General features: G+C 38.7%; 1 protein-coding gene across 1 annotated transcript in view; it reads left to right on the top strand.

The window, feature by feature from the left end:
• The first annotated feature begins 539 nt into the window (after nucleotides 1-539).
• The window catches only part of DYRK1A (dual specificity tyrosine phosphorylation regulated kinase 1A), a 92,229-nt gene continuing 65,809 nt past the window's right edge, over nucleotides 540-26,959 (top strand). Inside the window, exon 1 of the mRNA XM_054188978.1 lies at nucleotides 540-1,208. The gene's annotated coding sequence lies outside the window, so the exon portion shown is untranslated. The remainder of the gene's footprint in view (nucleotides 1,209-26,959) is intronic.

The following is a 26,959-nucleotide window of genomic DNA, read 5'->3' as shown; positions in this document are numbered from 1 at the left end:
GGGGGGGGGCAGCGGTTGCCCAGGCGACCGGGGCCCGCCCTTCACCCCTGGCTCTCGTCCCCGCCCTCCCCACGTCAGCGCCGTCTCCCGCCCGTCCCGGGGTGGGGCGGCTGGGCCGCGTGATTGACAGTTGCCATAGAAACAGGCTCGCCCCGTCGCCATTTTGTCAGTTAGCGCTTTTTTTTTTTTTTAAATAAAAACCCTCTTCCCGCCTGAATCTTTTTTTTAATTATTATTTATTATTATTATTATTATTTTTCTACCCCCTCTCCTCTTTCCCACGTCCATCCCGAGAGACGCTGTCGCACAAGAAAACGAAAGAACACCCTAAAAAAAAAAAAAATCAAAAAACCCCTAAACTGTCCCCCGAGGGTCCGGCGGGGACACGCGAGAAGCCCGTCCCGCGCGGACGAGGAGAGGCTCGAGGCGGCGGTGGCGGTGCGGGAAGGGAGCGGGGTCGGCGCGGCGCAGCGCCCGGGCAAAGCCGGTGAGGGCGGGCGGGAGAGGGAGGGAAGGAGGAGCGGGCGGGGAGGGAGGGAGGGGGAGGAGGTAGAGGCTGGCAGGCGGGGGAGAGAGGGAGGGAGCGAGGAGTTCCCGGGGGCTCGGTACGGCGCTGCGCTTCCCCCCTACCCCCTCCTCCTACCACCTCCTCCTCCTCCTCCTCCTCCTCCCCCCGCCCGCCCGCTCGCTCGCTCGCCCGCCCGCCGCTGTCCCCGCGCTGCCTGGCCGGGGCTCAGGCCGCCGCCGCCACCGCCGCCGAGCCGAGGTGAGGCCGGGCCCTGCCGTTGCTGCCGCCGGGCGCTGCGCAGGTTTGGAACGCGCGCCATTTTGTGAGCGATAGAAAATCCAGCCCGGCCAGGAAGCGCCGCGGATCCGCCCGCCGGGCCGGGCCGGGCCCCCCCCTCCCTCTCTTCCCCGCTCCCTCTCCTCTTCGCCGCCCAGAGAGGAAGGCGCGCAGCGGAGAGACCCCGCGGCCGGTGCCCCCCGCGCGGCACCGGCACCGCCGACCAGCCGTGCGGGCCCGAGCGCGGCGGGGCGGCCGGACTGCGGAGCGCACAAGAGGGAGGCGCTGCCGCGCCGGGGCCCCTGGCCGAGGCCGGGGGAAGCGTTCGCTCCTCGCCCTGCCTGCGCCCGCCGCCCGAGGGAAGGAGGCCTCAACCGGGAGAAGCCGGGCCGGAGGCGCAGGGCCCGCGCCGCCCCCCACACGGGTAAGTGAGACGCCTCAGCCGGTGGCGGGGAGCTGCGCAGCGGGACGAGCTGGTGCCACCTCCCGGCCCGGCGCGGTCGAGGGGGGCGCAGCGCAGGGGGCAGCTCCGCTGCCATCTTAGAGAGAGGAGGTGGGGAGAGCGCAGGGACCCGCCGAGCCCCGGGCCGGGGCTGGCAGGGCCGGGACCCGGACCAGGCTTTGGACCTGGCCTTCTTCCCCCGCCCTCCCTACCGCCGCCCCCTCCCGGAGCGGGCCGGGCACGGCCGGGGGGCAGCGGCGGGCGCCGCGGCCTCTGCGGCCCTTTTCCCCCCTCGGCGTCCGGGAGAGGCTGTCGCTCGCGGGTTGGGAAGCGGAGCGGCGGCGAGGGCAGCGGGACCGGCGATGGAGGAAGGGAGCTCGCTTGGATCCTCTGGCTCTTATGCGCAACGCCCTGCGGTGGGCGGGTGCGAGGTCTCGCCCCGGCCTGGGAGCCAGAGAGAAGGGAGAAGGAGGCAAGGAGAGGAGGGCGTCAGGAGTTGAACCTTCAGCTGAGCCGGCACCTGTTGTGGTGGAGGCTTTTAGGTGCCCCTGCCCCCTCTCCCCTCCCCCCCCCCGCCGCCCTGTGAGGGACTGGTGTGGTAGGTAGGGAAGTTGGAGGCCGATGTGGAAGGAGTACCTGTGTGAGATGACTGTCATCAGGGCGGGGAGGAGGGGGGGGGGTGGAGAAGAGGAGGGAGAAGCGGTTGGGAATAGGCGCAGGGACACACGGGCGCTTCTATATTTTAATAGCTGGCTGCAGTCTTTTAGGGATTGAGCTTTGTGTTGCTGAAGAAATTGGAGACCTCATCTGATACATAGGCTGCTCCTTCTCTGGAGTGGCATTCCCTCCCGCCGCCACAAAATCAGAAAATGCAATTAAAAGTACTGTAATTTGAAATTTCGAAATTGGTGCATTTTTGAATCTCAGTCAGCTTTGAAGTTTTCAGTTTAGTCTGTCCAAAGACTATGTAGGGGTTCTTTGATCATGTGTCTAGATTGCTGCTGTTGCTTAGTTCTCCTATTACTCTACAGTCATTGGGGGAAATAAACATTAATTGTTCTTTAAAATTAACAAAGACAGAATATCTGACTACAAAATAAATCAACAAGCATGTTTTTGACAACCTACTGTTTTAATCCATATGAGAGTGTGCTGTGAACTTTGGCCAGTAGATATATATAATCATACTTACACGAATATAGTGCCATGGGGGGGGCTCTAGATAAGAAGTTGTTAACAACTTCTTTTGTTATTTGGTATTTCATTCTCCTCTCCTTAAGAAAAATGGTGTAAAGCTGAAGAATACGACAGTGATGTCTGGTGATAAAAAAGCAAACATTTTGTTTGTAGCAATATTTATTTATCTGCCTGTACCCAAGCAGAACTTAACTTATCTCATTGGTCTGTAGCCCTAAAAAGTTTTGGTAAACTTGTTTCTCTTTTTCTCCAAGCCCCTCCTCCCCCCAACCTCTGTAGGTTGGATATTTTTGGAAAATTAATTATACTTTATAGAATTAGAATAATAACACTGAAAATAACTCCGAGTATGAGCTAGTATTTGTTAACTATTATCTATGTGTATTTGGTGAACTTGATGTGTGTTTATATGTAGACTACTTTTGTAGGCTACGCTTCATGTTTTTGGCTTATACGAATTATTTAAACTAGAGTGTTTTTATTTCCAGTCTGAAGTAGAATTCGTGTGATGTGTTAAATTACATTTTCTGCTGTGAATTAAAAATTCTGTCAAAGTTTATGAAGCTTATCAAGTTTAGTTTGTGGTTTTTTAATAGTCTTTGAGTAAAGCAAGTGTATCTTGTTCAAAATTGAATAAAGAGCATGGTCTTCTTAAATCAGGAAAAGAGGGCAGTTCCTTCTATTAAGTTATTGTGTATGCATTTACATATGGCAATAGTTTAATACTGTTTCCAGGCAAATAGGTAAGAAAGACAGTTTGTTGCATTAGCAGCAATGTTACAGTTCCTGAATCAATACTTGGGTGGATTTAGAACTTGTCATTGGAATCCCCTCCCCCATGTTGGGCAGTGCGGAGAAGACGCAACAAGGATAATTTTACCTAATAGCAGCCCAGAGTTCTCTATTTCAGTGTCAATTTATGGGTAGTATTCTCTTACTTGTGTAAAATAATGAGGTAGTCATCAAGAATTTATCAATTTTTAAGTATGTGGGTTTTGCGTAGAGTCAGAATTAACATGTGATGACCATAAATGACTTCTAACAAACTGGTTGATGGTTTACACAAAGTAGAAAATCGTGACTAGTGTCTTGTAAAAACTGTGTGCCTTGTCTAAGCTTTTAAGGTTACATTTAATTAGGGCATACTTGCTAACATGTATGTCACATTTTATAATCTTAATTCTGATAGGGCCTTGTGCAGAAGCATGTGTCTAGGTTAAATCTGTTATTAGGCTTTGCCTTAGTGGACTTACTGTGAGATTTTTGACATTTTAGTTCAAATGAGTCAGTCAATACCTTAACATAAAGAGAAGAAGTCCCTTTTAGGTTATTCTAGCATGTTTGAAACTGTAGCACCTGGTCATATGGTAGTATGTAAAAAGGCTAGTTAATGAAACGCATGAAAAACTATACCTTTATTTGCCACGGTAGCATTTTACAGTTTCATCGGAACTGAAATGGGTGGTGATTTGAAGACTAAAACGTACTGTTACCAAAGAAGCAATTTTGTTGCTATAATTAGATTTTCTTTTCAGCATTCCTCTTAAAACCTCTTTATTTCAGGTGTTTTTAGCCCTGGCTACGAGGCCATAGGTTGAAAGTTATTGTTACAGCTTAAGTTTTTGAGTAAGAATTGAAGACTGGTATGTGTTTAGTCTTTCTATGGTACTTTTTAGTGCCATGTGGAGAACTATTGTCTGAAGTGAAGTCAAAAACTTTCTGATATCTCTGTTTTATGGGAGCACGGGAGACTTGTATAACTTCTGAAATCCTTTAGTAAATAGATCTGTTGTTGTAGAATAGGATTATTTACAGAGAACTGCTGCTTTTGTCTTTATAACAGAGTACAATAGATTATTTGTTAAGTTTACAGTTTCATCTCTTTTTTTCAGTAAGAGTTTGGTAAGAAACATCTTTTTTTTTCATTTATGTAATAACTTTTTTGCTAATCAGACTTTAAGAAGTCTCAAAGACATGATACATTTATGCAGTGAAACTTCTTTTTTGCTCTAAGACTATTTGAAATAATACAAAAAAGCCTTTCGGAGCGAACATGCCTTTCTTGTAGACTTAGGAGTGGGGGAAAAAAGTAAACAAGACATTCTGAGAAGGGGAATACTCTCCTTTTTCTTCCTCACCTCTGTGGGTCCTTCAAGAGGAGAGTTATGGGAACTGCAGTTGATTGATCGTGTAAAAACACTGGAGAAACTTTTGCTAATTAGAAACAATTGTTACTTCCAGAAATACATATTCAAAATGTATGGTTATTTAGTACTCTCTCTTTGAGGTGACACAATGTACCAGTAGAATTGCACTGACCTAATCCTTAGTTGAGTGTAACAATTAATGTAACCATTTGTAATTGATATCCACTGGTTATCTTTTTTCCCCGTATGTCGAAGGAAGGCAGAATTCTGGGTTTGATTCTGTTTTATCCAAGCATGACTGAAAAAATAACTCAACTGCTTTTGCTAGTACAAATGTATTTCATTACTTTAGAATAGGTTTCTAGTACTTCAGCTTTATTTGGAGTTTAGCTCTATTTCTTCTAGTACTCATATATATGTGTCTTGTCCAGTATCTGTGGGTGCTTACTTATGTCTTAATTGTCTGAGAACACAGATCAAAAAAGGAGCTCCTCTGTGACTGGAAAGCACATAGTGATGGGACAGACTAAGTCCCACTGTCTCCATAAGGTTTCCTTTCCCCTCTCTTGCTCCCCGCCTCCCTACCCCCCCTTTTTTTCTTATTTTCCTTCACCTCCCTAATCCCTAAAGGATAGGCGAGTTTTTCCACAGTTGAAAAGGACAGAGATGGGGTGGCTCAATATGAAAGGTAGTGACGTTATCATATCCTCATTCATTCCGAAATATCCTGTCCATACAATTTACAGGGAGAATACCCACTGAAGGGTTAGTGGAAGTGTGGGAGGTAGTTCCCAGCCAGCTCTGCTTCTGTCCATACAGTGTAAATACTCTGCAGTCTCTGAAGTCTAGATAGTAAGCTATTTCAGTTACCTTGTGTGAAGACATAATCAGTTTAATTTCAGCTCTGAATATAGCATTTCTTAAAAGCAGTGAAAATGTTTCTGTAATTAAAATAACATAAGCTAGCACTTACTTGTAAGCATACTCCTCGCAAAGTTTCCAGGGTCTTAGTAGCACTAAATATCTGAAAGTGAAACTGGGTAAATGAAAGTGAAATTAATTCCATTAAGTATCAGTTTTGTTCCAGTTGTGAGAAACCAAGCTTTCAATTTATGTGTTACATAAAGTTCCAAAACCTTCTATTTTTCTTTCCCCTCCTTTTTCTTTTCCCCCAGAGGCAAATAAAAATAGGCTGTGTTTTAAGTCAGTTAAAGGAATAGTTAATAATGTATTAATACATCTATCTGTTGAAAAGTTTCCTCTTTCTTCTTAGTAACTGTTTGGACGGTGAAATAAGAGAGGAATGGGAATGTACAAATTGATTACTGGTGGCAGAGTTATTCTTTCAAAATATAATTGGAATAATTTAGAGTGAATTTTGATGAGTTACTGGAAAAAATCAAACGCGTAGAATGACTAGTTCTCACAATCATGGTTAAATACATTTTAGTTATTAGATCAAACTTGCCAGTGAGACTTTTAAATTCTAGTGTCCTGAAAACCTATTGTTCATTGGTTTTTGGCTTCCCGGCTTCAAACACAGGTAGCTAACATTTTTTTTTTTTAATTCAAAATTGTATTTACCTATATGTGCTCAAATCTTAATTTATGTTCCTGTGAACTATGTAAATTGCTAATAACTTCTCATTTACTTTGACAGTGAACCTGTTGCTGATGAGCCAATCAGAGCATAGCATATCTGCTTCCTTTGTAGAGGAAATAGTTTTGTGTCCATGCTGTCAGTCTACTGTTTAAACTGAAGGAAGGGGTAAAAAGAGGAAAAAATATTGTCAGATAGGAAAGCTAATGTATTAGTAGTTACTCAATTCTATATTTTCCTGAAGACTATGAATTTCCTTACACTGATCTCTGGTCTGTCCAGTTGTAACTACAGATTTTTTTCCTACTTATAGGTATATAACCATATATATTCTTTTTTTTTAATACAATTTTATAGGAATTATACATGAAATACATATAGGGTATGTGTTCCATTACAGACAAATCAGTTTCTAACGCACTCTTTCAAAATCTGATTGATTTTGGAAGCTCAGTAACTTTCATGGATTATGTCTGATTCTGGGTTCTTTGTTGTTATTCTTTCTAACTTGTGGATAAGTAGGCATTAATTTAATGGTATGCCAAAAATTGCAAGTTAGTGTTTGAAATATATTAATGTCTTTGTCAATGTTACAATAAATGATTGTTGCATGCGGATCTTGGCTGTTTCCCTTTCTGTAGAAGTTATTCATAAATACTACAAATATTGGGTCATCATTGTGGAATAGCACAGCTGAATGTACATTTTTCACCACGATCGTATGTTCGTAAGCTTACAATTTTGTGTTCCTATATTTAGGGTGACTTTCCTGTCAATGTCATAGTGTGCCTTCAGAAGTTGAGACTTTTATGGCAGGCCCTATGCAGGAAAATGAGCATTACTGCAGATGTTGAACGTGTACACGATTGCATGTATCTGTCCATGTCTCCCCATTAAAATCAGATTTTTGCTGAAGTTCTGTATATGCTAAGGCTACAAACTTATGTTACACTTTCCTCCAAAATCAGAAGCACTAGTATTTGCAGTTCTGGGGAGAGGTCAGTTAACTATGCAGTTACTACAGCTTCATTTTGAATGACGCTTACATCTCCTCAAACTTTTCCCTATGGTTTATTATTTTTAATACACGCTGAGTTTTTCAAGCTTAGTTTCTAAGTGAATTAATGTCTTCTGTGAACTATGTCTACTATAGACAGCATCATAAATGATTCATTTATGTTGAGGGCTGAGTGGAAAGAGTATATATGATACTGTGTTATAAACTATAGTTGAAGGTTGTATTATAAGGGCATAGTTAAAAATTGTTTGATTTTGCGATGTTGTACAACTTAGAGACCTTAGCTGGGATCTGATTTCCATTTTGTTTTGTACTGTACCACATTAAGTAAATCATTCTTTCTCCATTTAATCGAGATTTCATGACTTTGAGATGCATACCCATTCATTCCTAATGTTCTCCCATGTAGCATTTTTGTTACCGCATTGTGTAAATGTGTATGTGTTTGTGGTTTGTTTTTTCTTCTGTTAAATAAAAAGGGTTGTGAGTTACTGTAATTTGATAGTCTGTTGTACGAAAGCTTAATGATGGAAGGTCTAAAAACTAATAATCTGGAGGGGTGAATGGAAATAATTAATGATATCTGATATGGTCCTTACAAGAGGGTTTCTCTCCTGTCTTTGTAGGATTTGTTTGGGGATATTTTCACCTGTGTATTTTACACAGCGTGCAATCATGATTTGCAGTTCACAGTGTCCATATGAGTCTAGTTTCAGTCTTTTGTCCATATGAGTCTAGTTTCAGTCTTTTTACCCATCAAAACCTTCATTTACGTATCTCTGTGGAGTTAAATTAACCAGAGTCATGTTCACGGCATGGACATTTTAAAACTTTATGAGCTTAGTTTTGAAACCTTGAGAAATCCAGTTGGACATGTGGAAACATATTGCTGGAGTACCAGTCCTTGTCTGCCTTACCTTAGTGGTTAATGATAACACCAACAACTTTTGTTGTCATTCTTAAATCAGGATTGGCTTTGCTTCATGTGTTGGGGACTAGAAACTTATGTAATGTTTTTCTTGTGTAGGAATGGAGAGACTTTTTAAATGTGGATTTGAAGATAATACCTATTGCCCCTTTACCTAATTTGCATACTTCCAGCAATTGCAGTAAAACAAAATACAAGTTTTTGCGACAATATTTCTGTTTAATTTCTTACAGAAGTTAATAAAGCAAGGAAAACACGTTGGCCAAGTTATGTGTGTTATCTCAAGTTCTCTGTTTTAAAGTATAGTTTTAAAAAATTCTTCTTTTCCCCTCCTCTTATAATTCAAGGAAATAGTTGTATACCTCCATAAAACAGGTGTATCATTCTGGTTTTCTACTAGATGTTCTTAACCAGCATCCAGTTATTTCAAGAAATGAGAAAATAAGTTCTACCTATAGTTCACAAGTAGCAAGTATCATGTTTTGAAATCATTCTCTCTTCTTCCCAATTTATAAAAATGCGACATCTCTAATTGCAAGGAGATATTTTAAAATATGTCTGCTTCAGTTTAGCTAGTGTTCTAGTGGAAGCGAAATGTAAGGGTAAAATCTATATAGTGATACACAGGGACATTCAGCTCAGTGTTTTGTATGTGAAGGAAAGGAACATACATATGTGACAAACTGACATTTTTAAGAGGTCTTCGGAAGCTCTGCCAGTGCATGCATGTGCTGCTTTGTGTTTGGAAACATTAGAGATGGTCAGTGACCTATGATCAGTCTGTATCCACAATTTGTGTGCGTGTATGGTGTTAGTATTTGTAGGGTGTGGGGCTTTTATTCAATAGCAGAAAAAAAATAATCTCAAGAAGCTTTATAGATGCTTATTCAAAAAATATTCATATAAAGGAAACACCAAATTGGAGTAGTTCATGTTATTAAACATTTTCCTAGTACTGACAAGTTCGTGGTAGACTGATATTCTGAAGCATAGGAGTTTTTGGGGTTTGGTTGGTCTCTCCTTTTTATTTTTTTTTTTGTTTTCTAGATAACTCGATAATTTCTAGTTCTTAAAAAAAAAAGTTTCCTTTTTTATTTTGCATCAGGAACATGTTTGGATTGGGATCAGTAAATAATTTTTTTGTTTGTGAAAAAGATTTCCTTGGCCTTAGTTTACATTTGTTGCCCTCTAGTGTGTATTTCCAAACTTTGTTACGAGGGAGAGGGGACTTAATTGACCTTTCCTATGTCATTCATCATCTTGTATGTTTTTATCAGACCTTTTTTTTTTTTCACTTCAAAAGTGTCATCTTAGGCCTACGTACCTAAACTACTGTTTTGTCATGCTGTCAGCCTCACTCTTTTTTGTTAAGGTTTTGAGTCTTGTAGTTCTTAACTAATTTTATTGAAATAGGAGAATATGCAATTATTTCTATATAAGAATTTGAATATGGGATGAAGAGTTTAATTTTTGGACTTCCATATTTGAAAAATTTTCCCTTGGTATTTTTTGATAAAGGATTCTTTACATGCTTTGCTTTCGTTCTCTTTCTCCGGACTACTGCTACTTTAAAAAAAAAATCTTGATTTTAATCATTGTATGTCAAAGCAAAATTTTATTTGCATAAAACAAAACAGTCTGAGAGATCTGTGGTTTGAGGTGAGGCAGAAGCTCAAGATAAATTTTTAGCAAGCGTACAGTGGTCTCAGAATACAATTTCTAAGTTATGTGTTAGTCATTATGTATATTCTGAAACCTATGAGCTCCCAAACTGCAAGTGCCAGTTTATTTATGTATTTGAGGAAACAGCTATGCATTATATTCCATATGTTGTAAGCATTGTCTCCTTATATTTTAATCTTGAGTACCTCTGTAGAGTTGCATTTCACTTTGTTAGTTATTTCCATAAGAATTCCCAAACTATGTCAAGCACTCAAACACTGACAAAAATGGGAAAATTTTCTCTTGCTTTTGGCAGTCTATCTTTCATGATGCATAAATACAAATTATTTTTTAAATTTTTTTAATGTACAAGTTGTTAATAGTTGCACTGTCCAGACCTTGCACTTAGTCTCAGGATTGTGACTTTCTTATAGGCCTTTGCACAGATGCAACATTTTAGTGCCTGAATCTAGCAAATGCTTACAGATTCTTTTAGCATTTTGCAGAAGAGAAATGTTTTTCAGTGATTAGATTCTAGCGTACAGAAAAAGACCCCACCAAACCTAGAAATATTTATGTATCATGTTTATTGGCAGTGTTAGCTAAAGCACTGGGTTCCTGGTTTTTTCAGTGGGAAGAGGGGTTTCAGAGATTCTGGCATTTTGTGCAGCACTTAACTTCATGTTGCTTTCCATACACAAAGCAGTTTTTGCCTTGCTAACAGGAGATAAATGCATGTTACTAAGCTGCTTTTTAGCAGGGGGAATGAAAGCAGAAAAGGTAAAGTGACTTGCCCAAAGTTACACAGTGACGCAATGGGTGGAGCTGAGGTTAAGGGTTTAAGCATCTTATGTCTTAATAGCAGGATGCTGTGTATTTGCAGTTGCATTTCACTTGAGTTTATATTCTGAGTGCTATGTAACTCGGAGAAGGAGTCTCTTAAGGTTGGAGAGTGACTCAGCATATCCAGATAGAGGTCTGCTCAAGGAACTTAGGATTTCTTTCGAAATTTTGGGGGAATTAGAGTTCAAACTCAGTTTTCCCAAAGGGAGTTTGCTTGTGTTTAAAAAAAGTCATGTTTTACTTGCAATTTCTTGGCCCATTTGATACACATACCTCAGTTTCAGGAAGAACTGATGGAGTATTTCAGTGAATAGTATCATTTATGATATAGCTGGCATTTACTATATAGCTTTGTTTTCCATGTGCTATGCTCCTGATGTACATGATAAGCATCTGTTCAATGAATAAAATGGCATTCGACTGTGGTAAGTAAAGATCGTGTTGCAAAATATGTAAAAGAGACAGAATTGTGTATCATCCCTGCCTTAAACATTTCTTAACTTAGTCTGTGATTTTGACGTTTATAATTTTTTTTTCTGAGGCAAATATGGTATTTGCCTAGTTTGTATGATTGAAACATCTTCCTCTTACTAGTACAGAAGCTCCTGCCTCTTCCACCTGATCTAGTAGGGCTGAGTTCTCAACCTTATGGGTCAACCACTTGAGAGTGAACAGTTCGGGGAACAGTGGGTTACCTGTGCAAGCTCATAGTGGCTGTGTAAACTACACTTTTTTGTGCTTGGGTTTCGTTGGCTTTCATGAGGGAAAATTGGCTAAATGTCTTAAATGCGACTCTTCTACAATAATAATCTGTGTTCTAGTTTCAGTTGATCAAACTTGTCACAGTGTCTTGAGACATTGCTTGGTAGTAGGGGCAGTGAAGGGAAGCAAACTGACACAAGCTGATAAGTAAACCTTGAAACTATTGGTCTTCTGCTACTATACCTTCTTAAATTTGTGGGAAATTTTAGAAGCCTTCATTATCTCTTTTTCATCCAGCATCCAGATCAATTCCATCTTCTAGCATGAGGTAAGACCGTAGGCTGGTGCATAATTTCAGTGCCGAGAGAATGCTGAAGGGCAGCACAGCAAAGAGCAGAGTATTCATAGAAAAACACAAGCAACGTTGATTTTTCTTCCCCTTTTCCTTCTACCCTTTTCTCCTTCCACCCACCCAAATCTGTATATGTTTTTCTGGGGCTACTGAAAATTACCTTGCTGTCCCCAAAACTGTACCTATGCTAAATTTGAAATAACTGATAAAAAAGAAGGAAAAAGATGAAGAGCAACAACTCCTTGTTTTCACATCTCATTGAATTTGATGACATTATATGTGTTTGTTTTACAGCGTAAGTACTAACAAACTGATGTGAAGTTCATGCTGCAAGATGTAGAACCACTGAAGCACTTTGAGGGAAATTGTTGAAAGAGTCTTTCTAAGGCAAAGTGTGCAACAAGGAGTTCTTTGAAGGCAGTTACAGCTTAAGCAGCTCCCCTTCTCTCCAGATTCTGTCTGCTTGTTCCCACCTGCTTTGTGTTGGCACAGCTGTTTGTAAGACCAACCAGTGAATCAGACTTGGAAACTGAGTTGGCTGAAATACATAATTTTATATATATAACATTTGGGTGTGTGTGGGGGTGGAGAATCAGGTTACTTTTCAGTCAGATCAGTTCCCAGACCTGGTACACCATGCTGCTGCTCAGACATTTGACAAGATAATGGAATGGGTTGTGTGGGTGGACAGGAACAGGGTGCCTAGAAGAGGCAGGGGTTGGCTAACTGGCTCTGATAGCACTGTTACTTAATGGAGAACATAATTCTGAGGAATTTTTGCCACCCCTCCTGTAGTAAATCACTCCTCTGTCAGTCTCTCTCTCTGTTTCCCCCCCACTCATACTTTGGTTGCTATCTCAAACTTCCATGCTTATTCCCTCACTAATGTTCCCACTCTGATGCCGTCCTGCTTGCGTGCATTGTTGGCACACTCTACCAGAGTCTTACTTGATAACGTTCTCTCGCTAACTCTCCTGCTTAATTCTGATGCATGTTTTCTTGTGCTCTCTTCACTTGTGCTCTTCTTCTAGTTATTCCTCACTCTCACTTGCTCTTTTTTTACAATTTTCTAACTTCTGCTCATGCCCTTTTTCTCCCATGTCCTTTCAAGTGCTTCATCTCTCAAGCACCTCTTTTTTGTCACTTGCTCAGTCTCTTGCTCAGTGTTTTCTCCTGCTTGTTCTTTCTCACTTGTTCTTACTTTCTCTTCCCCTCTGTAAGAATGATGCTTTTGAGGGGAAAAAATATCCATGTTTTAAAGACTAAAACTTCTTAAGAAACGCAAAGTTTTTAATTTTCTGGGGTTTTTTCCCGTCAAACATTACCATGAAACAATACAATATATAGATTTATTCTCAATCTCATGCACTTCTGAAATTTTTACTTGAATTCTATATTGCTTTAAGACAGATATTGGACACAAAATAGGTATTTTTCCCGTTTGGACAAACTGAAAGATGAACTGAAGTTTCTAAAGGTAATGTTATAATAAAAGTTATTTTTCATCTGTCTTTATAAGATGTGAGCATAGTTTATTGGTACCAGAAGCTAAATTGCAGAGTATAGATACTTAGGTTTTTTGTTTTTGCTGTACAAAGAAGACATGAAAAAATGTTTCTCTTGATAGCCCGGTTTTAACATAACCACCAGCTGGACCAGTTATGTTAAAAAACAAACAAACAACTCTTTTGGAAATTCCATGCTTGCTTGTCCTCCTAAATAAGTGACCAGAGCTGTTGGGATTGTGCTGTTGTTTCACTTCCATGTATTCAGATATCTAATATTTTTGTTCAAGTTATTTAAATTTTGTTGATAACTATTTACCTGTTAGTTGGGAAAGTAGACAGGAGTGCTGATTCCTTAGTATCTGAATCATCCATATTTTAATAATCCAAAGTGACTTCAAATAAAAATGTGGAAGACTGGAAAATACACTTGCTTTTTATAACAGGAAAAAAGGAACAGAATTTTTCTGCCCATCTCCTTTGCTTCTCTAAGTCTTTGGGTGGACTGAGGGCAGGAGCACCTTAAGTACCTTGTAAGGCATGCTTTCTCCGTGCAAAATGTGATGGACAGCATCTTACTTTTCTGTTCTTATATGAGAACACAGTTAAACATCACTCTCTGAGCTTGCAGATTTTTGTTTTGTTAGGCCAGCTGCTCTAGGTGAGGTTATCAAGGAGCCTGCTATCAGGATGTACATGCTAATAGGGCAAACACTATTCTGAATGACAATAGTTGTCTTTGGAAATGTTCAGTTGATTCCTTCTTGGTTAGTAAATAGAAGTATTACTTGTAAATGCTGTATCTCTTCAGTGGCTTGAGGCTTGTCTGATTTTTTTTTTTTTTTTAATCCCATCCATCATCTCTTCTGCTTTGAGTCTTGTTCCAGTCTACTCTTCAGTAAACTTTGTTCATCATGCTTGTTTTGTGCACGGGTGTTTTTATGGCTAAAGTTTCTAGGAGTAGTTGAGGTTCCTTAGACAAATAATGGTTTAGCTACTTTGATGTTTAGTGCCTGTCTTTCCCCCTCTCATCCCCTTCTTCAGCAATCCTTTGCACTTTTCATAAAGCCTTGTTTCTCTTTTTCCCTAACTTGCTTTCGGTTGACTATTTTGCATTTCAGGACTTCCCACTTTGTCTCTTTGTTGCCCTTCAGGATGTCATCCATCTCCTTGACCCCTTTAGAAAAGGGAGGAAGGCTGCTTAGTGTTTTCAGGCAGTGTCTGTGGTAGATGTAATCTGTACAAGTTAGCATGTCTCTTGCTCTTTCCTAAACACAAAGGCATCATGAAGAATGTGCTTTCTAGTAATTCCTGTAAATCCAGTATGAAGCTAACTTGAAATATTTTGAATAAAAATCTCTCTGAGCAAAAAAGAAAGAGCAGCCTTTGGCTGCTAGATCTGTGTGGGGATCCATCTTTCCTCAGATAAATTCAGTGTAGCACCACTGAACTCCATAGAGATCTCTTTCTCTTAAGATCTGAAGCTATTAGGTTTCCTTTATGTTCAGTTCAAGTAAAGTCTCAGATTAGCAGTGTGGAGTTTTGGCTTATTTCCAAAGGTGGTACTTTCTTGTTTACATAAAAAAAAAAAAAAGTGTTGGGAAGAGGGAAGTTCCAGTTTTGAAGCCAGTAAATGTGGCTTTGCTTCTTCTAACTTATGTTGTAAAGGAAGATGTCAGTGTAGTATATGGTGTTATGAATTGGGACAGAGTTCTCTGTTGTGATCATCTTGACTACATTGTCATATTCAGTGTCTCCTTTTTGCATTGCGCTGGGAATTGGATGTATGAAGGGCTGAAGAGATGAGTCTCAGACTGCAATTGGTTTATTTGGTGTACCTGGTATGAGCTCTGAATCTTGCTTTCCTTATCCCTTTTGCTGTGCCCCTGTGGTTTCATACGTTACTCTGCAGTTGCAGATGTGTCTAGAAAAGTTGTATTCTTCCTGAGGATACATCTGCTGGCATCATCCATGGCATGTGTCAGATCACACTTAAAACCTTCTTGTTGAGCTCTTACACAAAATGGGGAAAAGAGCAGGTCTGTATCAAAGGTTACCTTTTTACAGTGATCTTTCTTAAAGAGCATGGCACATTGTTACATGAAATACACCAGTTCAGTAATGTTAGTAGAAAATTTAAGAAAAAATCTTCTGGGAAAGTGGCTTTGTTTTGGACTCTTTCCATCTAGTGGGCTATTCTTGGTAGTCTGAAAGGACTTCAGTGGGGCACTAAAGATTTTCTTGACTTTTTATTTCCTGTATACCTCAGACATGGTGGTCTTGAGTACTGGTTGGAGGCCTGTAAGGTCAGGATTTAAAAGCCTTTTTTTTTTTTTTTTTATTTTTTAATTTGTCCTCATTTCCTTCCCGCAACCTGCCTTATTAAAATCATTTTAGGAATTCTTATCAGTAAAAAAAAAATGCTGCAGGAAATCAAACTCTGGTCAGAAACCGAGCAACTTCTGATGCTGGCAGAGATACTATTAAATAATCAAACAGTTGTATAATCTTGGCATGTCCTAGAATTACTTAAATTGATAATTTTGTCAAAGTTTTAGTGCATTGTCTGCATCTTGAAAAAATGACAAATAACTCAGCATTAGATTGATCAGTTTATACCCAGTGTGTGGATGCTGGAATTGGTGAAGTTCATGTAAACTGTCCCAAAGGTTCAGCTTTTTCTTTTTAGCCTTATAAAAGTCTAGTTAGACAAAATTAATCTGAAAGGCCTCTGTTAGCAAGAATTTTCTTGGGCTTTTATCTTGATGGAGATGTCTTTTAGACTTTTGTCTTATGACTGCCATCAGAGAATATTTTGAAAAATGAATTCCATACATCTCCATAGTGACTGTACTCAAAAAGGGATTCAAACCAACATTATCACAAGTTAACAGACTAAGCTTGAACTACACGTTCAGGACTGTAATATAACACAGTTATTTTAAAAAACACTTGTCCTGAGCTCATTAAAACCTTTAGTACATAAAAAAATGACATATTTATTCAAATAATTTGGCATTGTCTGTGTGTGTGAGAATGCCAGTAAGCAAACCTGAAAAAAGTTGGTTTTCTTTTGGGTCAATTAGTGCTAGAGCAGTGATGACTGGGAAAGGGAGGAATGTGGGCAGAACAGCCCCCCCCCCTTGTTTTGGTTTTTGTTTTTGCTTTTTTTTGTTGAAACAAATGATTAGATTATTTTAGCATTCATGTGCTGCTTCATCCTTATCCTTAACCTTCTTTTTTTGTTGTCTGAGTGAAAACAAAGTCTTTGACTGTTGTGGGCTAGTGGTCTGTGTGTGTGTAGGTAGGCATGTATGTGGTCAGTTACTGAGGATAAGCTGACAAAAGGTAACTTGTTGTAAACATGATTGTGAATTTGAACTCTTAGCTGTCAAATTCGGATTGAGTTACTTTATGTCTGGATATCTGCAACCTCTTGTTAGATTCATAAAGACAGACACCGGAAAGTCCTTGTCTTCTATATTGATAAGCAGAAAATAATAATACAGTTCTAATGGTGATTGGTGATCCATTCCACTTGATGAAAGAGTATCATGGTTTCTTGGTCTCTGAAGGCTTTTAAATGATTAGACCTTTTTGTGGGGTATTCTGTACATTGATGAAGGCTTGATGAGGAATTACTGGATGAAATTCTAAAAAAGTTGTGTAGGAGGTCATATTAGATTATCATGAGTACGTTCTGGGCTTAATGGTGTGGACTTTTTTGTCCAGATTTGTTGGTTTGGGTTGTTTGTGTTTTTTTTGTTGTTGTTGGTTTTCTTTAAACTTATAGCAGAAAGGACAATGTTTTCATCTGGCAGAACAAGCATTCTAAAGCGTCCAATGAGCTACCTGTAATGATATTTTGTAGAGATACAGAGCTGCCATGAATGTTTGATGAAATCTCTATTCAATGTGATAATAAATGTACCTCAGTAAAGACTTTGTTGGTTGATGCGTACCATTGTCTGTACTGGCTTTTCTCTGTGTGTGTGTGTGCACATGCATCCACATGCATATATGACTTGAATAGGGTGTTTAAATTCTTCTTAATAGATTGTAATACTGTTTAAAATGCAGCAAAATTTTTCAGCCTGCTACCTCTGCAGTAGTATCTTGGTGTATCTTGGGATATACCAAGATCTGCTTTGACATTGTGATGAATGGCAGGGATGGAGGCTATCAAGATAATAAAGCAAGAGTTCTGCGTTTTAAACCTGAAAAGGAAGGTATTTTGACTTTATCACTAGAAGATATGAAAATTTACTGAAGTTTGTTAATTTACCTCCTTCTTCAATGAGAGTTTTCTAGGTCAGTGGTTCCTTAACTGGGAAATAAGGCCATGGTAAACGAACTACAGATGGAACTTAAAACCATGTTGAATTATGTTAAGTTAAAAAATATTATGTTAGGATGATTCATGTTTTGCTAAAAATTTTTGGAGCTGACTGATCTATATTCTGGGAAATGTTGGGGCTGTAGTTCTGGAGTGAATGATGTGAGGAAAATGTATAATCTTTATTCATGTATTTATTTACTACATTCAAGGAACAAAGAAGGGCAAAACCCATTTGTGCGTTTTTTGTTCATCTACTTTGGTGACTTTTCTTTACCATAGTTTTGGAGTGCTTTGTGATGTTATATGCATTGGAGATTGCCTCATGAGCATGATCCAAGAGTTACAATAATTTCCTCCTTGAAAGATGGTTTACAGGACAGGCTGGAATTAAGCTAGGGCTGCAGATGGACTTGGAACCCTCATGATTGCAACCCCTACCTCTTTAGTACCTGGATGTTGCAGGGGAATATGATATGGCTGTTTGACGGCAGCCTAAATTGTATGACAAGACACTGTCTGTCTGCTTTCTTCCTTGGTTAAGCATACTTGCAGCTTGTCTTCGTTGGCATTTTTGCTTTACTTTTCCATGTTGGGCCTGCTTGAAAGCTAAGCACAAAAACCTAATGATGTAAGTAAAGGTAAAAACTTTACTGCCTATTTAGCTTACCGAAACTGTTTCATCATGAGGTGGAAGAGTGCCAGGAAGATGAGCGTGTCTGTGACTTGCTCTTTTCTTATAAGCAGTAGCCCTGAGTTCGGTCAGCTTGTGAAGGCATACGCTTGGTGGGAAGTTATGTTCTGTGGCATAAACTGAGCTAGCATCTTTTTTTGGTACTGTTAGCCTTTTTATTCTAGCTTCAAGTTTTTCTTACCATTTGCTGAGCCAGTTCAGTTTACTAAACTGGCAGGAAATGAACCTGACAAAGATGTGAACAGTTTTTAATTGGGTCAATGAGCTGATTTGTTTTACCATATATTCAGTGTGAATGCTGAAGCTTTCCAAGAAAGGGGGCACAACTGTGCACCTGAGAACTGGGAAGGACAGAGGGGAACTGCTGTCCTTCCTGGCAGTTTAGTGTGTTCTTCAGGTCGAGACAATCTGAACTCACGTTGTTCAATTCCAATGAGAATACCTAGATCACCCAGCTTTTCAGATGTTCTGGGCGAGTCCCCTTGAGTCCCTTATAATGTGTACTATTGTACAATAAGGAACCAAAGAATCATGGGACAAGGAGAGAAAAGGAAACGTGACTCTTCAATCCAGTGATTAGTGGTCTTACCCATGAGGGAAGAGGAAGAAGAAACTTTCTGGGATTTAGTCAGTGCTTACACATTTTACAGGAAATGGATCCTGGATAATGTTTCATTTTCGCAGTGGAAAGATATTATGTGAATTATGGAAATGTAGCACAACCAAGTTAGGAATGATATGCAAATAAAGTGGAGAGGGTGTGGGAGAGTATAGCTGGAACATAGAATACTTTGTATCAGTGGGGTTATCGTCTACTCACTCTTCAGTTATTTGTTCAGGGGCTTTAACACTAATTTTTTTATAGTGAAATTAAGTTCAATCTGATAAATTGTGTGTCTTTGCATTTGTTAATTCATATGTTGAAATACAAATACCCCATGATATTTTGTGAAATATATTTGAGTGTATACAGTAAGTGCAATTCCTAAGAAATAGATGGTATTTTGCTTATGCTAGAGGTGTCTTGAATTTTGAAAACAGTGCCTTTCCTTTGCTCCTCTAAATTGGGATCTAAAGATAATAGAAATAATGTTCCCTATGTGATTGCTGCAGTAATCCAAAATAAAATTATTTTTGCTTTAGAATTCAGTTTCTCTACTACTGTTACATTGATCAACCTAAGCCTGAATTAGGACTTAAAGCATACCGTGGAAGTCTCTCTATATACTTAGGCTGGGACAGTGAGAGCAGAATGGTAATCTGGATTTTACTGTGGTGAAAAGTCTTTTTTTGTTCATTTTGCTTTCCAACATCAGAGAAAGTTGTAGTTGGCGTGCCTGATTAAATTTATTTCTTCAGATTTATTTATGTAGACTATTATGACAGACACAAACTATATATAGAAAAGCCTGTAAACATGTCACTTGTGTTCTTGAAGTAGAGGTGGGGTCTATTACTATCGATATCGAACCAGATGTTAGCTGTGGTCTTCAAAGTGCTCTGTGGCAGTTTGGCAAGAACTATTGGAAACATAGCTACGTTGCTCTTTACTTCTCTTGCACTGTATTCTTAGCCTGTACACCAAACATTACTACAGATAGCTAAAGTTTGTGAGCTCTCTGCTTTTGTCTTTCTGTGGACAAACGTGGTGTGTTGTCCTAGTGAGCTTTTTAGGTGAGGATTAACATGTTATTGTGTCACACAACGCCTAATGCAATGAGGTTCTCCCTCCATGAGCAGAATGCCCTGTTTATTACCCCAGCAAAGCCCTAGAGCATGGCTGCCTCACTTCCAGCATCAGGATTTAGACTCCTGGCCCTGACCTAGGACCTGTCAGTTTCAAAGGTCCAGAACATCAAAGACTGCACAAAAATGCAAATAAAGTTTTCTGCAATTGAGTAGTAGTAGGTAGAATATAAATGTGTTAACTGTATGCATAAGCTAAAGAAAATTAGGTTCTTATTTACTGTGTGGATTTTTAACCTGAAAGTCAGACTCGGGCTCTTGAGCTGTGCAGAGTCAGCAGAAAACTGATCAAAAAAAGGTGAATATTTTACATCATGCTAAATTGCAGAACTGACTCAGCGAGACTGGGGCAGGTGCCAGACGTGGTGCAAGAGATGTCTGTATGGAGTGGTTAAGGGCAAGGAGGGGTGTGGCTGGGAAGACAGCAGCCAAGTCTAAATCAGCTTTGGCTTTTGGGGAACTGCAGCCTGAGAATTCTTACTTTAATGAAATAACTCAAATTATTCACCATCAATTTTGAATGCATCTGGTTGTCATGGAACCTGAACTTGACCACTGTCAATTTTCAAAGCTATTGAACTTCGTATGAACTGCTGTTTGAAAGCATGTTGGACAAGATTTTTAAACATGGTGTTTCTGTACTGACATGTCTGGCGAAAGCTGGTTTTTGGCTTCCAGGTTAAAAAGATGTGGAAGAGCGGTTGTGGTATACATAGTTTTGGAAATAAGGAGTTCCTTCTCTTTTTCTTTAAACAACTTGTAACTTCTTTTTCCTGTCTGTGAGTTTAGGGTCCCAGTTACTTTTTCAGTGTCCTAAAATCCTAGAAGTAATCCTAAAATTCCCTTCAAGTGCCTTTTAACATTGATAGACCTAATTAAAAGGCAAATCTGAGTTCTATGAGCAAACTTAAGTTGTGGTTATGTCCCTATTTACTACACTTGGATGGCTGTTCCATATTCCATTTTAGTATTATGCTTGGGATATGTAGAAAAAGAGAAATAATGCCCTGGGACTTTGAGTTGTGCAAATAGAGAATAAGGATATCCTTCCACTTTGGAGAGTGTGTCTGGAGTTGCTTTTAGGAACAGCTGTTTGTGAGCCAAAATTGCTTTAGTTGCTGCTCACAGCCTGCTAAATCAGTCTCTTCTCCTCGCCTTTCTGGAGAGTCAGTGTGTACCCTGTTTCTGAAGTTCTGAGTTTGACTATTTAATATAAATGTGAAGCCTATGAACTTGTCCTGCATAAAAATCATCACCTGATGATAAGACAGACTGTGTCTTGTCTATTTCCCTGAGGGAGGAAAAAAAAGGAGAAAGCTTAGAGCTGAGGCCATCCTCCGTGGCAGGCTTCTTAAATGATTGTGTGCTAGATATAGTAATGTTAATATTTTTTCCTAGTGATTGGTGAGTTTACCATCAGACTGATGTTGTGGCTGAAGTCTTGTTGGAAATATTATGTGGCTAGCTTGTTGATTGATTTATAAGGGCTAGAGGTTTTTAATTTATTTTTTTTTTTAGAGAAGGTTTACATTGAGTTCTGCAAGATTTCTAGGATGATAAAAATATGTATTTGTTACTGAAGAAATTTCTTCATTTTTTTTCTGCTCCTTTTAGATGCAGTGGCTCAGAAACATCTCTAAACAAGTGTCCCCAGAAAAACCCATTTAAGTGGGTTAAGTGTGATAGGTGCATTAAGGAAAATTCTGGTATTTGAGAACCAAATATTTTCATTTAGTTTCTCTGGATACAAGGTGGAAGTAGACAACCTTCAGTTTTTCAGCCTAAACTGAAGCTTGGGCAGTTAAATCTGATTTATCATGTTAAAGTGGAAAGGATATCAGCAGTAATTCTCCATTATCACTTTTCATATTAGAAGTATACCTGCTTTGGCACAAGGTATGGGGATTTATGGGGTGAAGTCTGGTTTAAGACCCAGGCATATGGTTAGCATACGACCAGAGAGTACCTAGCTATGTGTATGCCTATCCAGTCTAAATGTCCTGAATAATGAAAGGTAGAGGTAAATTGTGGCATTGCAGTTATCGATGGGAGCTGTCATATGGGAATCAATTAAACAGCAGTTAGTCCATGGTGTGTTTAGAAAGGTTAAAAAGTGTTTAAAAAGGCACACAAACCAATGTATGGCTGAAACAACCCACTTACTTGAAGTCTTATTTATAAGCACCATCTATTTACAGAGCTAGCCAGCAGTTTACAGTTGTGCGTGGTTGGTTGTTTTGTTTTCTTTTTTAATTTGGAAGACTATAGGTGTGCTTGTCTCCATGTATTGAAATGTTTTGGGAGCCTTGAAGATTAAAGGTACTACTGTATCAGGGCAATGAACATCTAGGTTGTTATAAAGGTACTTGAAATATATAACTTCAGATCATTTTTGAAAGTAATGTTGGAACTATCTGCTGCCAAAATTGAAATGGAGAAGTAGTCTTATTTCATTTAGACGTATGATTGCAGCTTTACAGATCATTTCCCAGGGATGCATGTAAGTATATAAAGTGTTTTTGTAAAGGACTTTGTTGTAGTCTGAGTAAGATTTTACATTCTCTCTGGTTTTGATCAATTCTGTTAGACTAATATTTACTGAAACATGATGATAACCTATGAGTTTATTCATTTCTGGTTCCTGTTACATGTATGTTGCAGCATGATAATGGAATTTATCATGCTTCAGGGCAGAATTAAAAGGGGAAAAGAAAAAGCAAACAGCTAAAACAAGGAAACAGTAATGATGTAAAAACCTAGTAATGTCTGAATTTGATAAGGATGGGTCACTCAGAAAGCTGAAGTCTTCAATGTGTGATAATATTTTGTTTAAAACCCTGGTAGCTGTGAAAATTCTGTACATTCACATGCCCTTTTTATTTTTTTTACATTTCTTGGAATGCCTTTTTTTTTAATAGCTGTTTTAGCGAACTTTTGAACAGAAAGCGTTGTCTTTGCCTGTTGAAAAATAAGATCATATGTTTTCATCACTATAAAGGCACTGCAGTGAAAATAGTCTGTATTTGCAGGGAAAAATAACTGGCCTTACCTCCCATATATATCTGGTGTGTATGTGTATCCATATGTATGTAGCATGTGAGTCTGAGCTCTTGTAGTTTTTGAGAGGTAAAAGGATTTCGATACACGTTGCTTGTCTGGAGAGCACTACAAGTGCTGTCCCGATGCTAGGCTAGGATTTAAAACATTGAAATAGCTGCATCTGAGTACCCTCTTTTGCCAGGTCTCTGAGAAGTAGAGGGTCTGTTTTGTAAATAAAGGGCACAACAGTAGTAGCTAGTGAAGTAGTAGCTAGTGACACTAAATTGGAAAAATAGTAAGCTGTAGTAATATCACGATTGTAGTAAAGACTTGTAAATTGAGTGATGTTTGGCCTTTTTCTGTGGAAATTTTAGGTGTTCCTTTAATTCTTTGTTTGCTTGCTTGCTTTATGGCTGAAAAAAATGAGGGAGAAGTAGGAAGGTTATACTCTTGAGACTTTCTAGGTCTAAAGTTCTGAACTGATGAATGCAAATATATAGTGGCATATGTTTTGCTTTGCATTTTTAAAGTTCTTTTCCCAACCACACAGAACAGAAACAGTTTCTGTAAATGAAATGATCAGTCTTTTTGAGGACATCTATAGAGAAATCTCAGCTCTGAAAAGCATTTCACAACTGTGAGAGCAAATTACTCTGGATAAACTAGTTTACAGCCCTCATGGATATTCTGCTTTGAAATGTGACTTTATTTACATGCTACTGTTTAGTTCATGTTTAACATGTCAACTAAAAGGCTCTATTTATTAAAAACAATAATAATTAAATAGTTACTTATCGAATGTCACTTTTTAAGGAAGTCATAGGTATGGTGCATGTATTAACATGAAAAAGAATTAGATGGTTACATACATCTGTTTTTGTAAGATAACATAGAAATAATTCAAAAATATCTGGATTTCATAAATATCCTTCCTCTTCCTGGAATTCTGTTGTCTTCATGCTGATGTGAATTTGAGGTGTAATTATTTTCAAGAATCACATAAATGGGACTCCTTAGTAATCACATTTATACTCAGTGAAGCCATTAAACAGTACAAAAGGAAGTGCTTGGTTGTGAGAGTTCAGTGCCATCCAGCAGTTGTGAATCTTTTAGCTGATATTGCAGGAGATGGGCAACTCCTGCTGTAGCATCTTTTTGCCTCTTTTGGATGAGGGAGGGGAATGTAAATACAGTGGTGTGACTTTGCTGTTCTAAAACAGTTAAAACGTAACCACATCTGTTTTGCTTGACACTATTAAGAGGGCGGAAAAAATAACCACTCCCGACTCTGATTTGTGGTTCCTTATATGGTCAGTATACCGAAAAATATTTTAAGTTTGTGTTTCTAAAATTAATATTTTTAGTCATTGAGAAAGAAAAGAAGCATATGCAAATTATCTAAAATATCTGAAGTATTTGAACTTTTATATTAGCATAAATGTGGGGTTTATTTCTCTCTCTTTTTATTTTCTTTTTTCTCCTCCTAAATTATGTCAGTTTAGTTCTTCCTAAAACCATAGGCTTTATTCTGGAGTTCACATGAACAAATAAATATTTAAAAAACAAATCCCTAGTTGTCTGGCCGTATGGGTCAAGTACAAGTTTTACACTGTTCAGTTCCTTCGTATACAAGGAAAGCAGTACGTTTTTTAGAAGTTAGGCATGTCTTTCATAAAAAGGATAGGTTTAAAAAATTGTATGTTACAAATCTGAAATTTCAGAGATTCAGATTGCACTCTGAAGTATTACTGAATTAATACTGGTGTTATACCATTGTAGGTCCTACGATAAAATGGGGTGCTCTTCGATGTTTAGTATTTTGACACCAATACTGGCCTAAGCCCCTTTTTGTCCCAGCTGTTTGTTCCTGCTGCCAGGCTGCTGTGCATCTGTAGTAGACCAGATTTGAGAACTGATATGGGATTAAAAAATAGTCATCTTTTTTTTTTTTCTCTCTCCTATTCCTCGTTTTTCCACCTGTGTCAGTTCCCCAGTGCAGAGTTTGCTGAGTGACCCTGTAATAGTAGCACTATCTCAGCCAAGCAGGTAGTGGTGGAAAGGACACAGGCTGCTTAAGCAGTACTGCTGCTGAAAAGAAATTCTTGCTTAACTGCAACTGTAGTTCTGCCAGGTTTGAATTTGGGTGAGAAACTTTGTGATTCCAGTAAAGCTGCTTGTACATGCTTTCACACTTAAAAGATGGGTTCTTGCATCACATGTTGTAAATTTAGCATAAGAGTGAAACTAGTCATTCACAGTATTTTCTTTTTAGAGGAACTAGTGCTTTTTGGAACACTGAAAATATTTCTACGGTATACAAGAAAAATGATAGTGTGTTTTGTTTTAGAGGCAATTGTTTTTTAAGTGTCTCACAAATATTGATCTAGAAACTAGCATAGTCTTCTAGTTTAGCAGTGTGCATTTAAAACTCATTGGGAGTACAAAGCTCTTAGGATGAATGGTGTATTGGTGAAGTCTAGTATAAACTCCGTTTTGATAGTTGTTGTCTTTTCACCCTAACTTGAAAACCAGTCCTGTACAAAAATGCCTTCTTTGAAAATTTTAACATTTCCTTTCTTAAGCATGGGGTAGACTGACACATACGAAAGTGGCTGTGCTCGTAGTTGTATTGAATATGCAAACTAAAGTGAAGAAAAGTATATTATATTCTCTTATTCAGTTATGAATTTTAAAACCTAAAGATAGTCTTAATGTGGTTGCTGGCTATTACAGTGAAAACATTCAGGTAATAGGTTTTCCATCATACCAAAGCACTTAAACCTGGAGACAGGGATCTGTGACTTCTTTGGGAACATGCTAAATATGATGCTGATCACGAATTACTTGTATTTTGCTTAGTACTCAGTATATTAGCTATCAAGTACAGAAACATGCTATCAGGTATAGAAACATGCAGGAGTCCATGGAAGTGGAGAAACGTATTGGGTTTTCATGCTGAAACCATATATGCTTTTTATTTTATGTATGTGATTTTGTGCGTGACCCTGAGATATTGTACTGAGTTCTGCTTTGTACGTTGCATATACAAAGTAGTCTGATGTTTGTGGTTTTTTTTTTTGTTTTCATTCTTGTGAATTATTTCTTATATATAACATCACATCTATCGTTCCTAAGTAAAGAGAAGCAGTAAATATGTGTGTATGTGTTTGGTTTTCAGATGTATGTTAATTTGTACATCTCAGCTCTTGGGATTTTACCTAGTAACAAACACACCGTATGCACTATGTGCTGTAAAAACAATGACTTTGGAATTCCTCAATTGCGTCTCTCTGGGAGCTAGTCCTGCATGTTGACAATTGCTAGCACCCTATGAGAGACTGATATTGATTTATTTAAAATTCAAGTAGCATTGGTTGTATTTCACATTTTATTATGCAGTATTTTAAATAACACACCAAATCTGGTATATTTGGTGAATCTTTTGCCCTGTATGTCTTATGTCAAGCAACATCATTGGTTGCCCATGTGTAATTTCAAGAGTAGGCTGTTGAGATGCAGAATAGCAACAGCTTAAGACATTGCTATTGTATAGATTTATATACATCTAGATCCATTATATTCCAGTATGTTAATAATCTAAATTTAATGGTGTATATACCTCAGGGTAGTTTTCCTACTGAATAAATAAATAAATATTTTTGCTCCTGAGTATGTATTTATATTTTATGTTGCTAGCAACAGGCCTGCCTGCATTCACCGAAGGTCAGTGACCTGAATTATGTTCATCTCTGACAGCAGTGTGTGCAGTCATGAGATATGCAGAGATTTCTCTGGTACTTCATGAGTATGACTTTAGAAATTACAAAATAACATTTTTGCAGAGGAAAAACTTCCAAAACTTTGTTGTGATTAGTTTGCAAAATCTTTCAATTTTTTACAAAAGGTGCGGTATTGAATCTTGTAATACAGTGACACTGGATACGGAAAATAAATCTATATACGA

The sequence above is a fragment of the Rissa tridactyla genome, chromosome 1 (assembly GCF_028500815.1).
Source record: "Rissa tridactyla isolate bRisTri1 chromosome 1, bRisTri1.patW.cur.20221130, whole genome shotgun sequence".
Classification (NCBI taxonomy): Eukaryota; Metazoa; Chordata; class Aves; order Charadriiformes; family Laridae; genus Rissa; species Rissa tridactyla.
The sequence above is the reverse complement of the archived record's forward strand: the minus strand, read 5'-3'. Positions and strand labels throughout refer to the sequence as shown.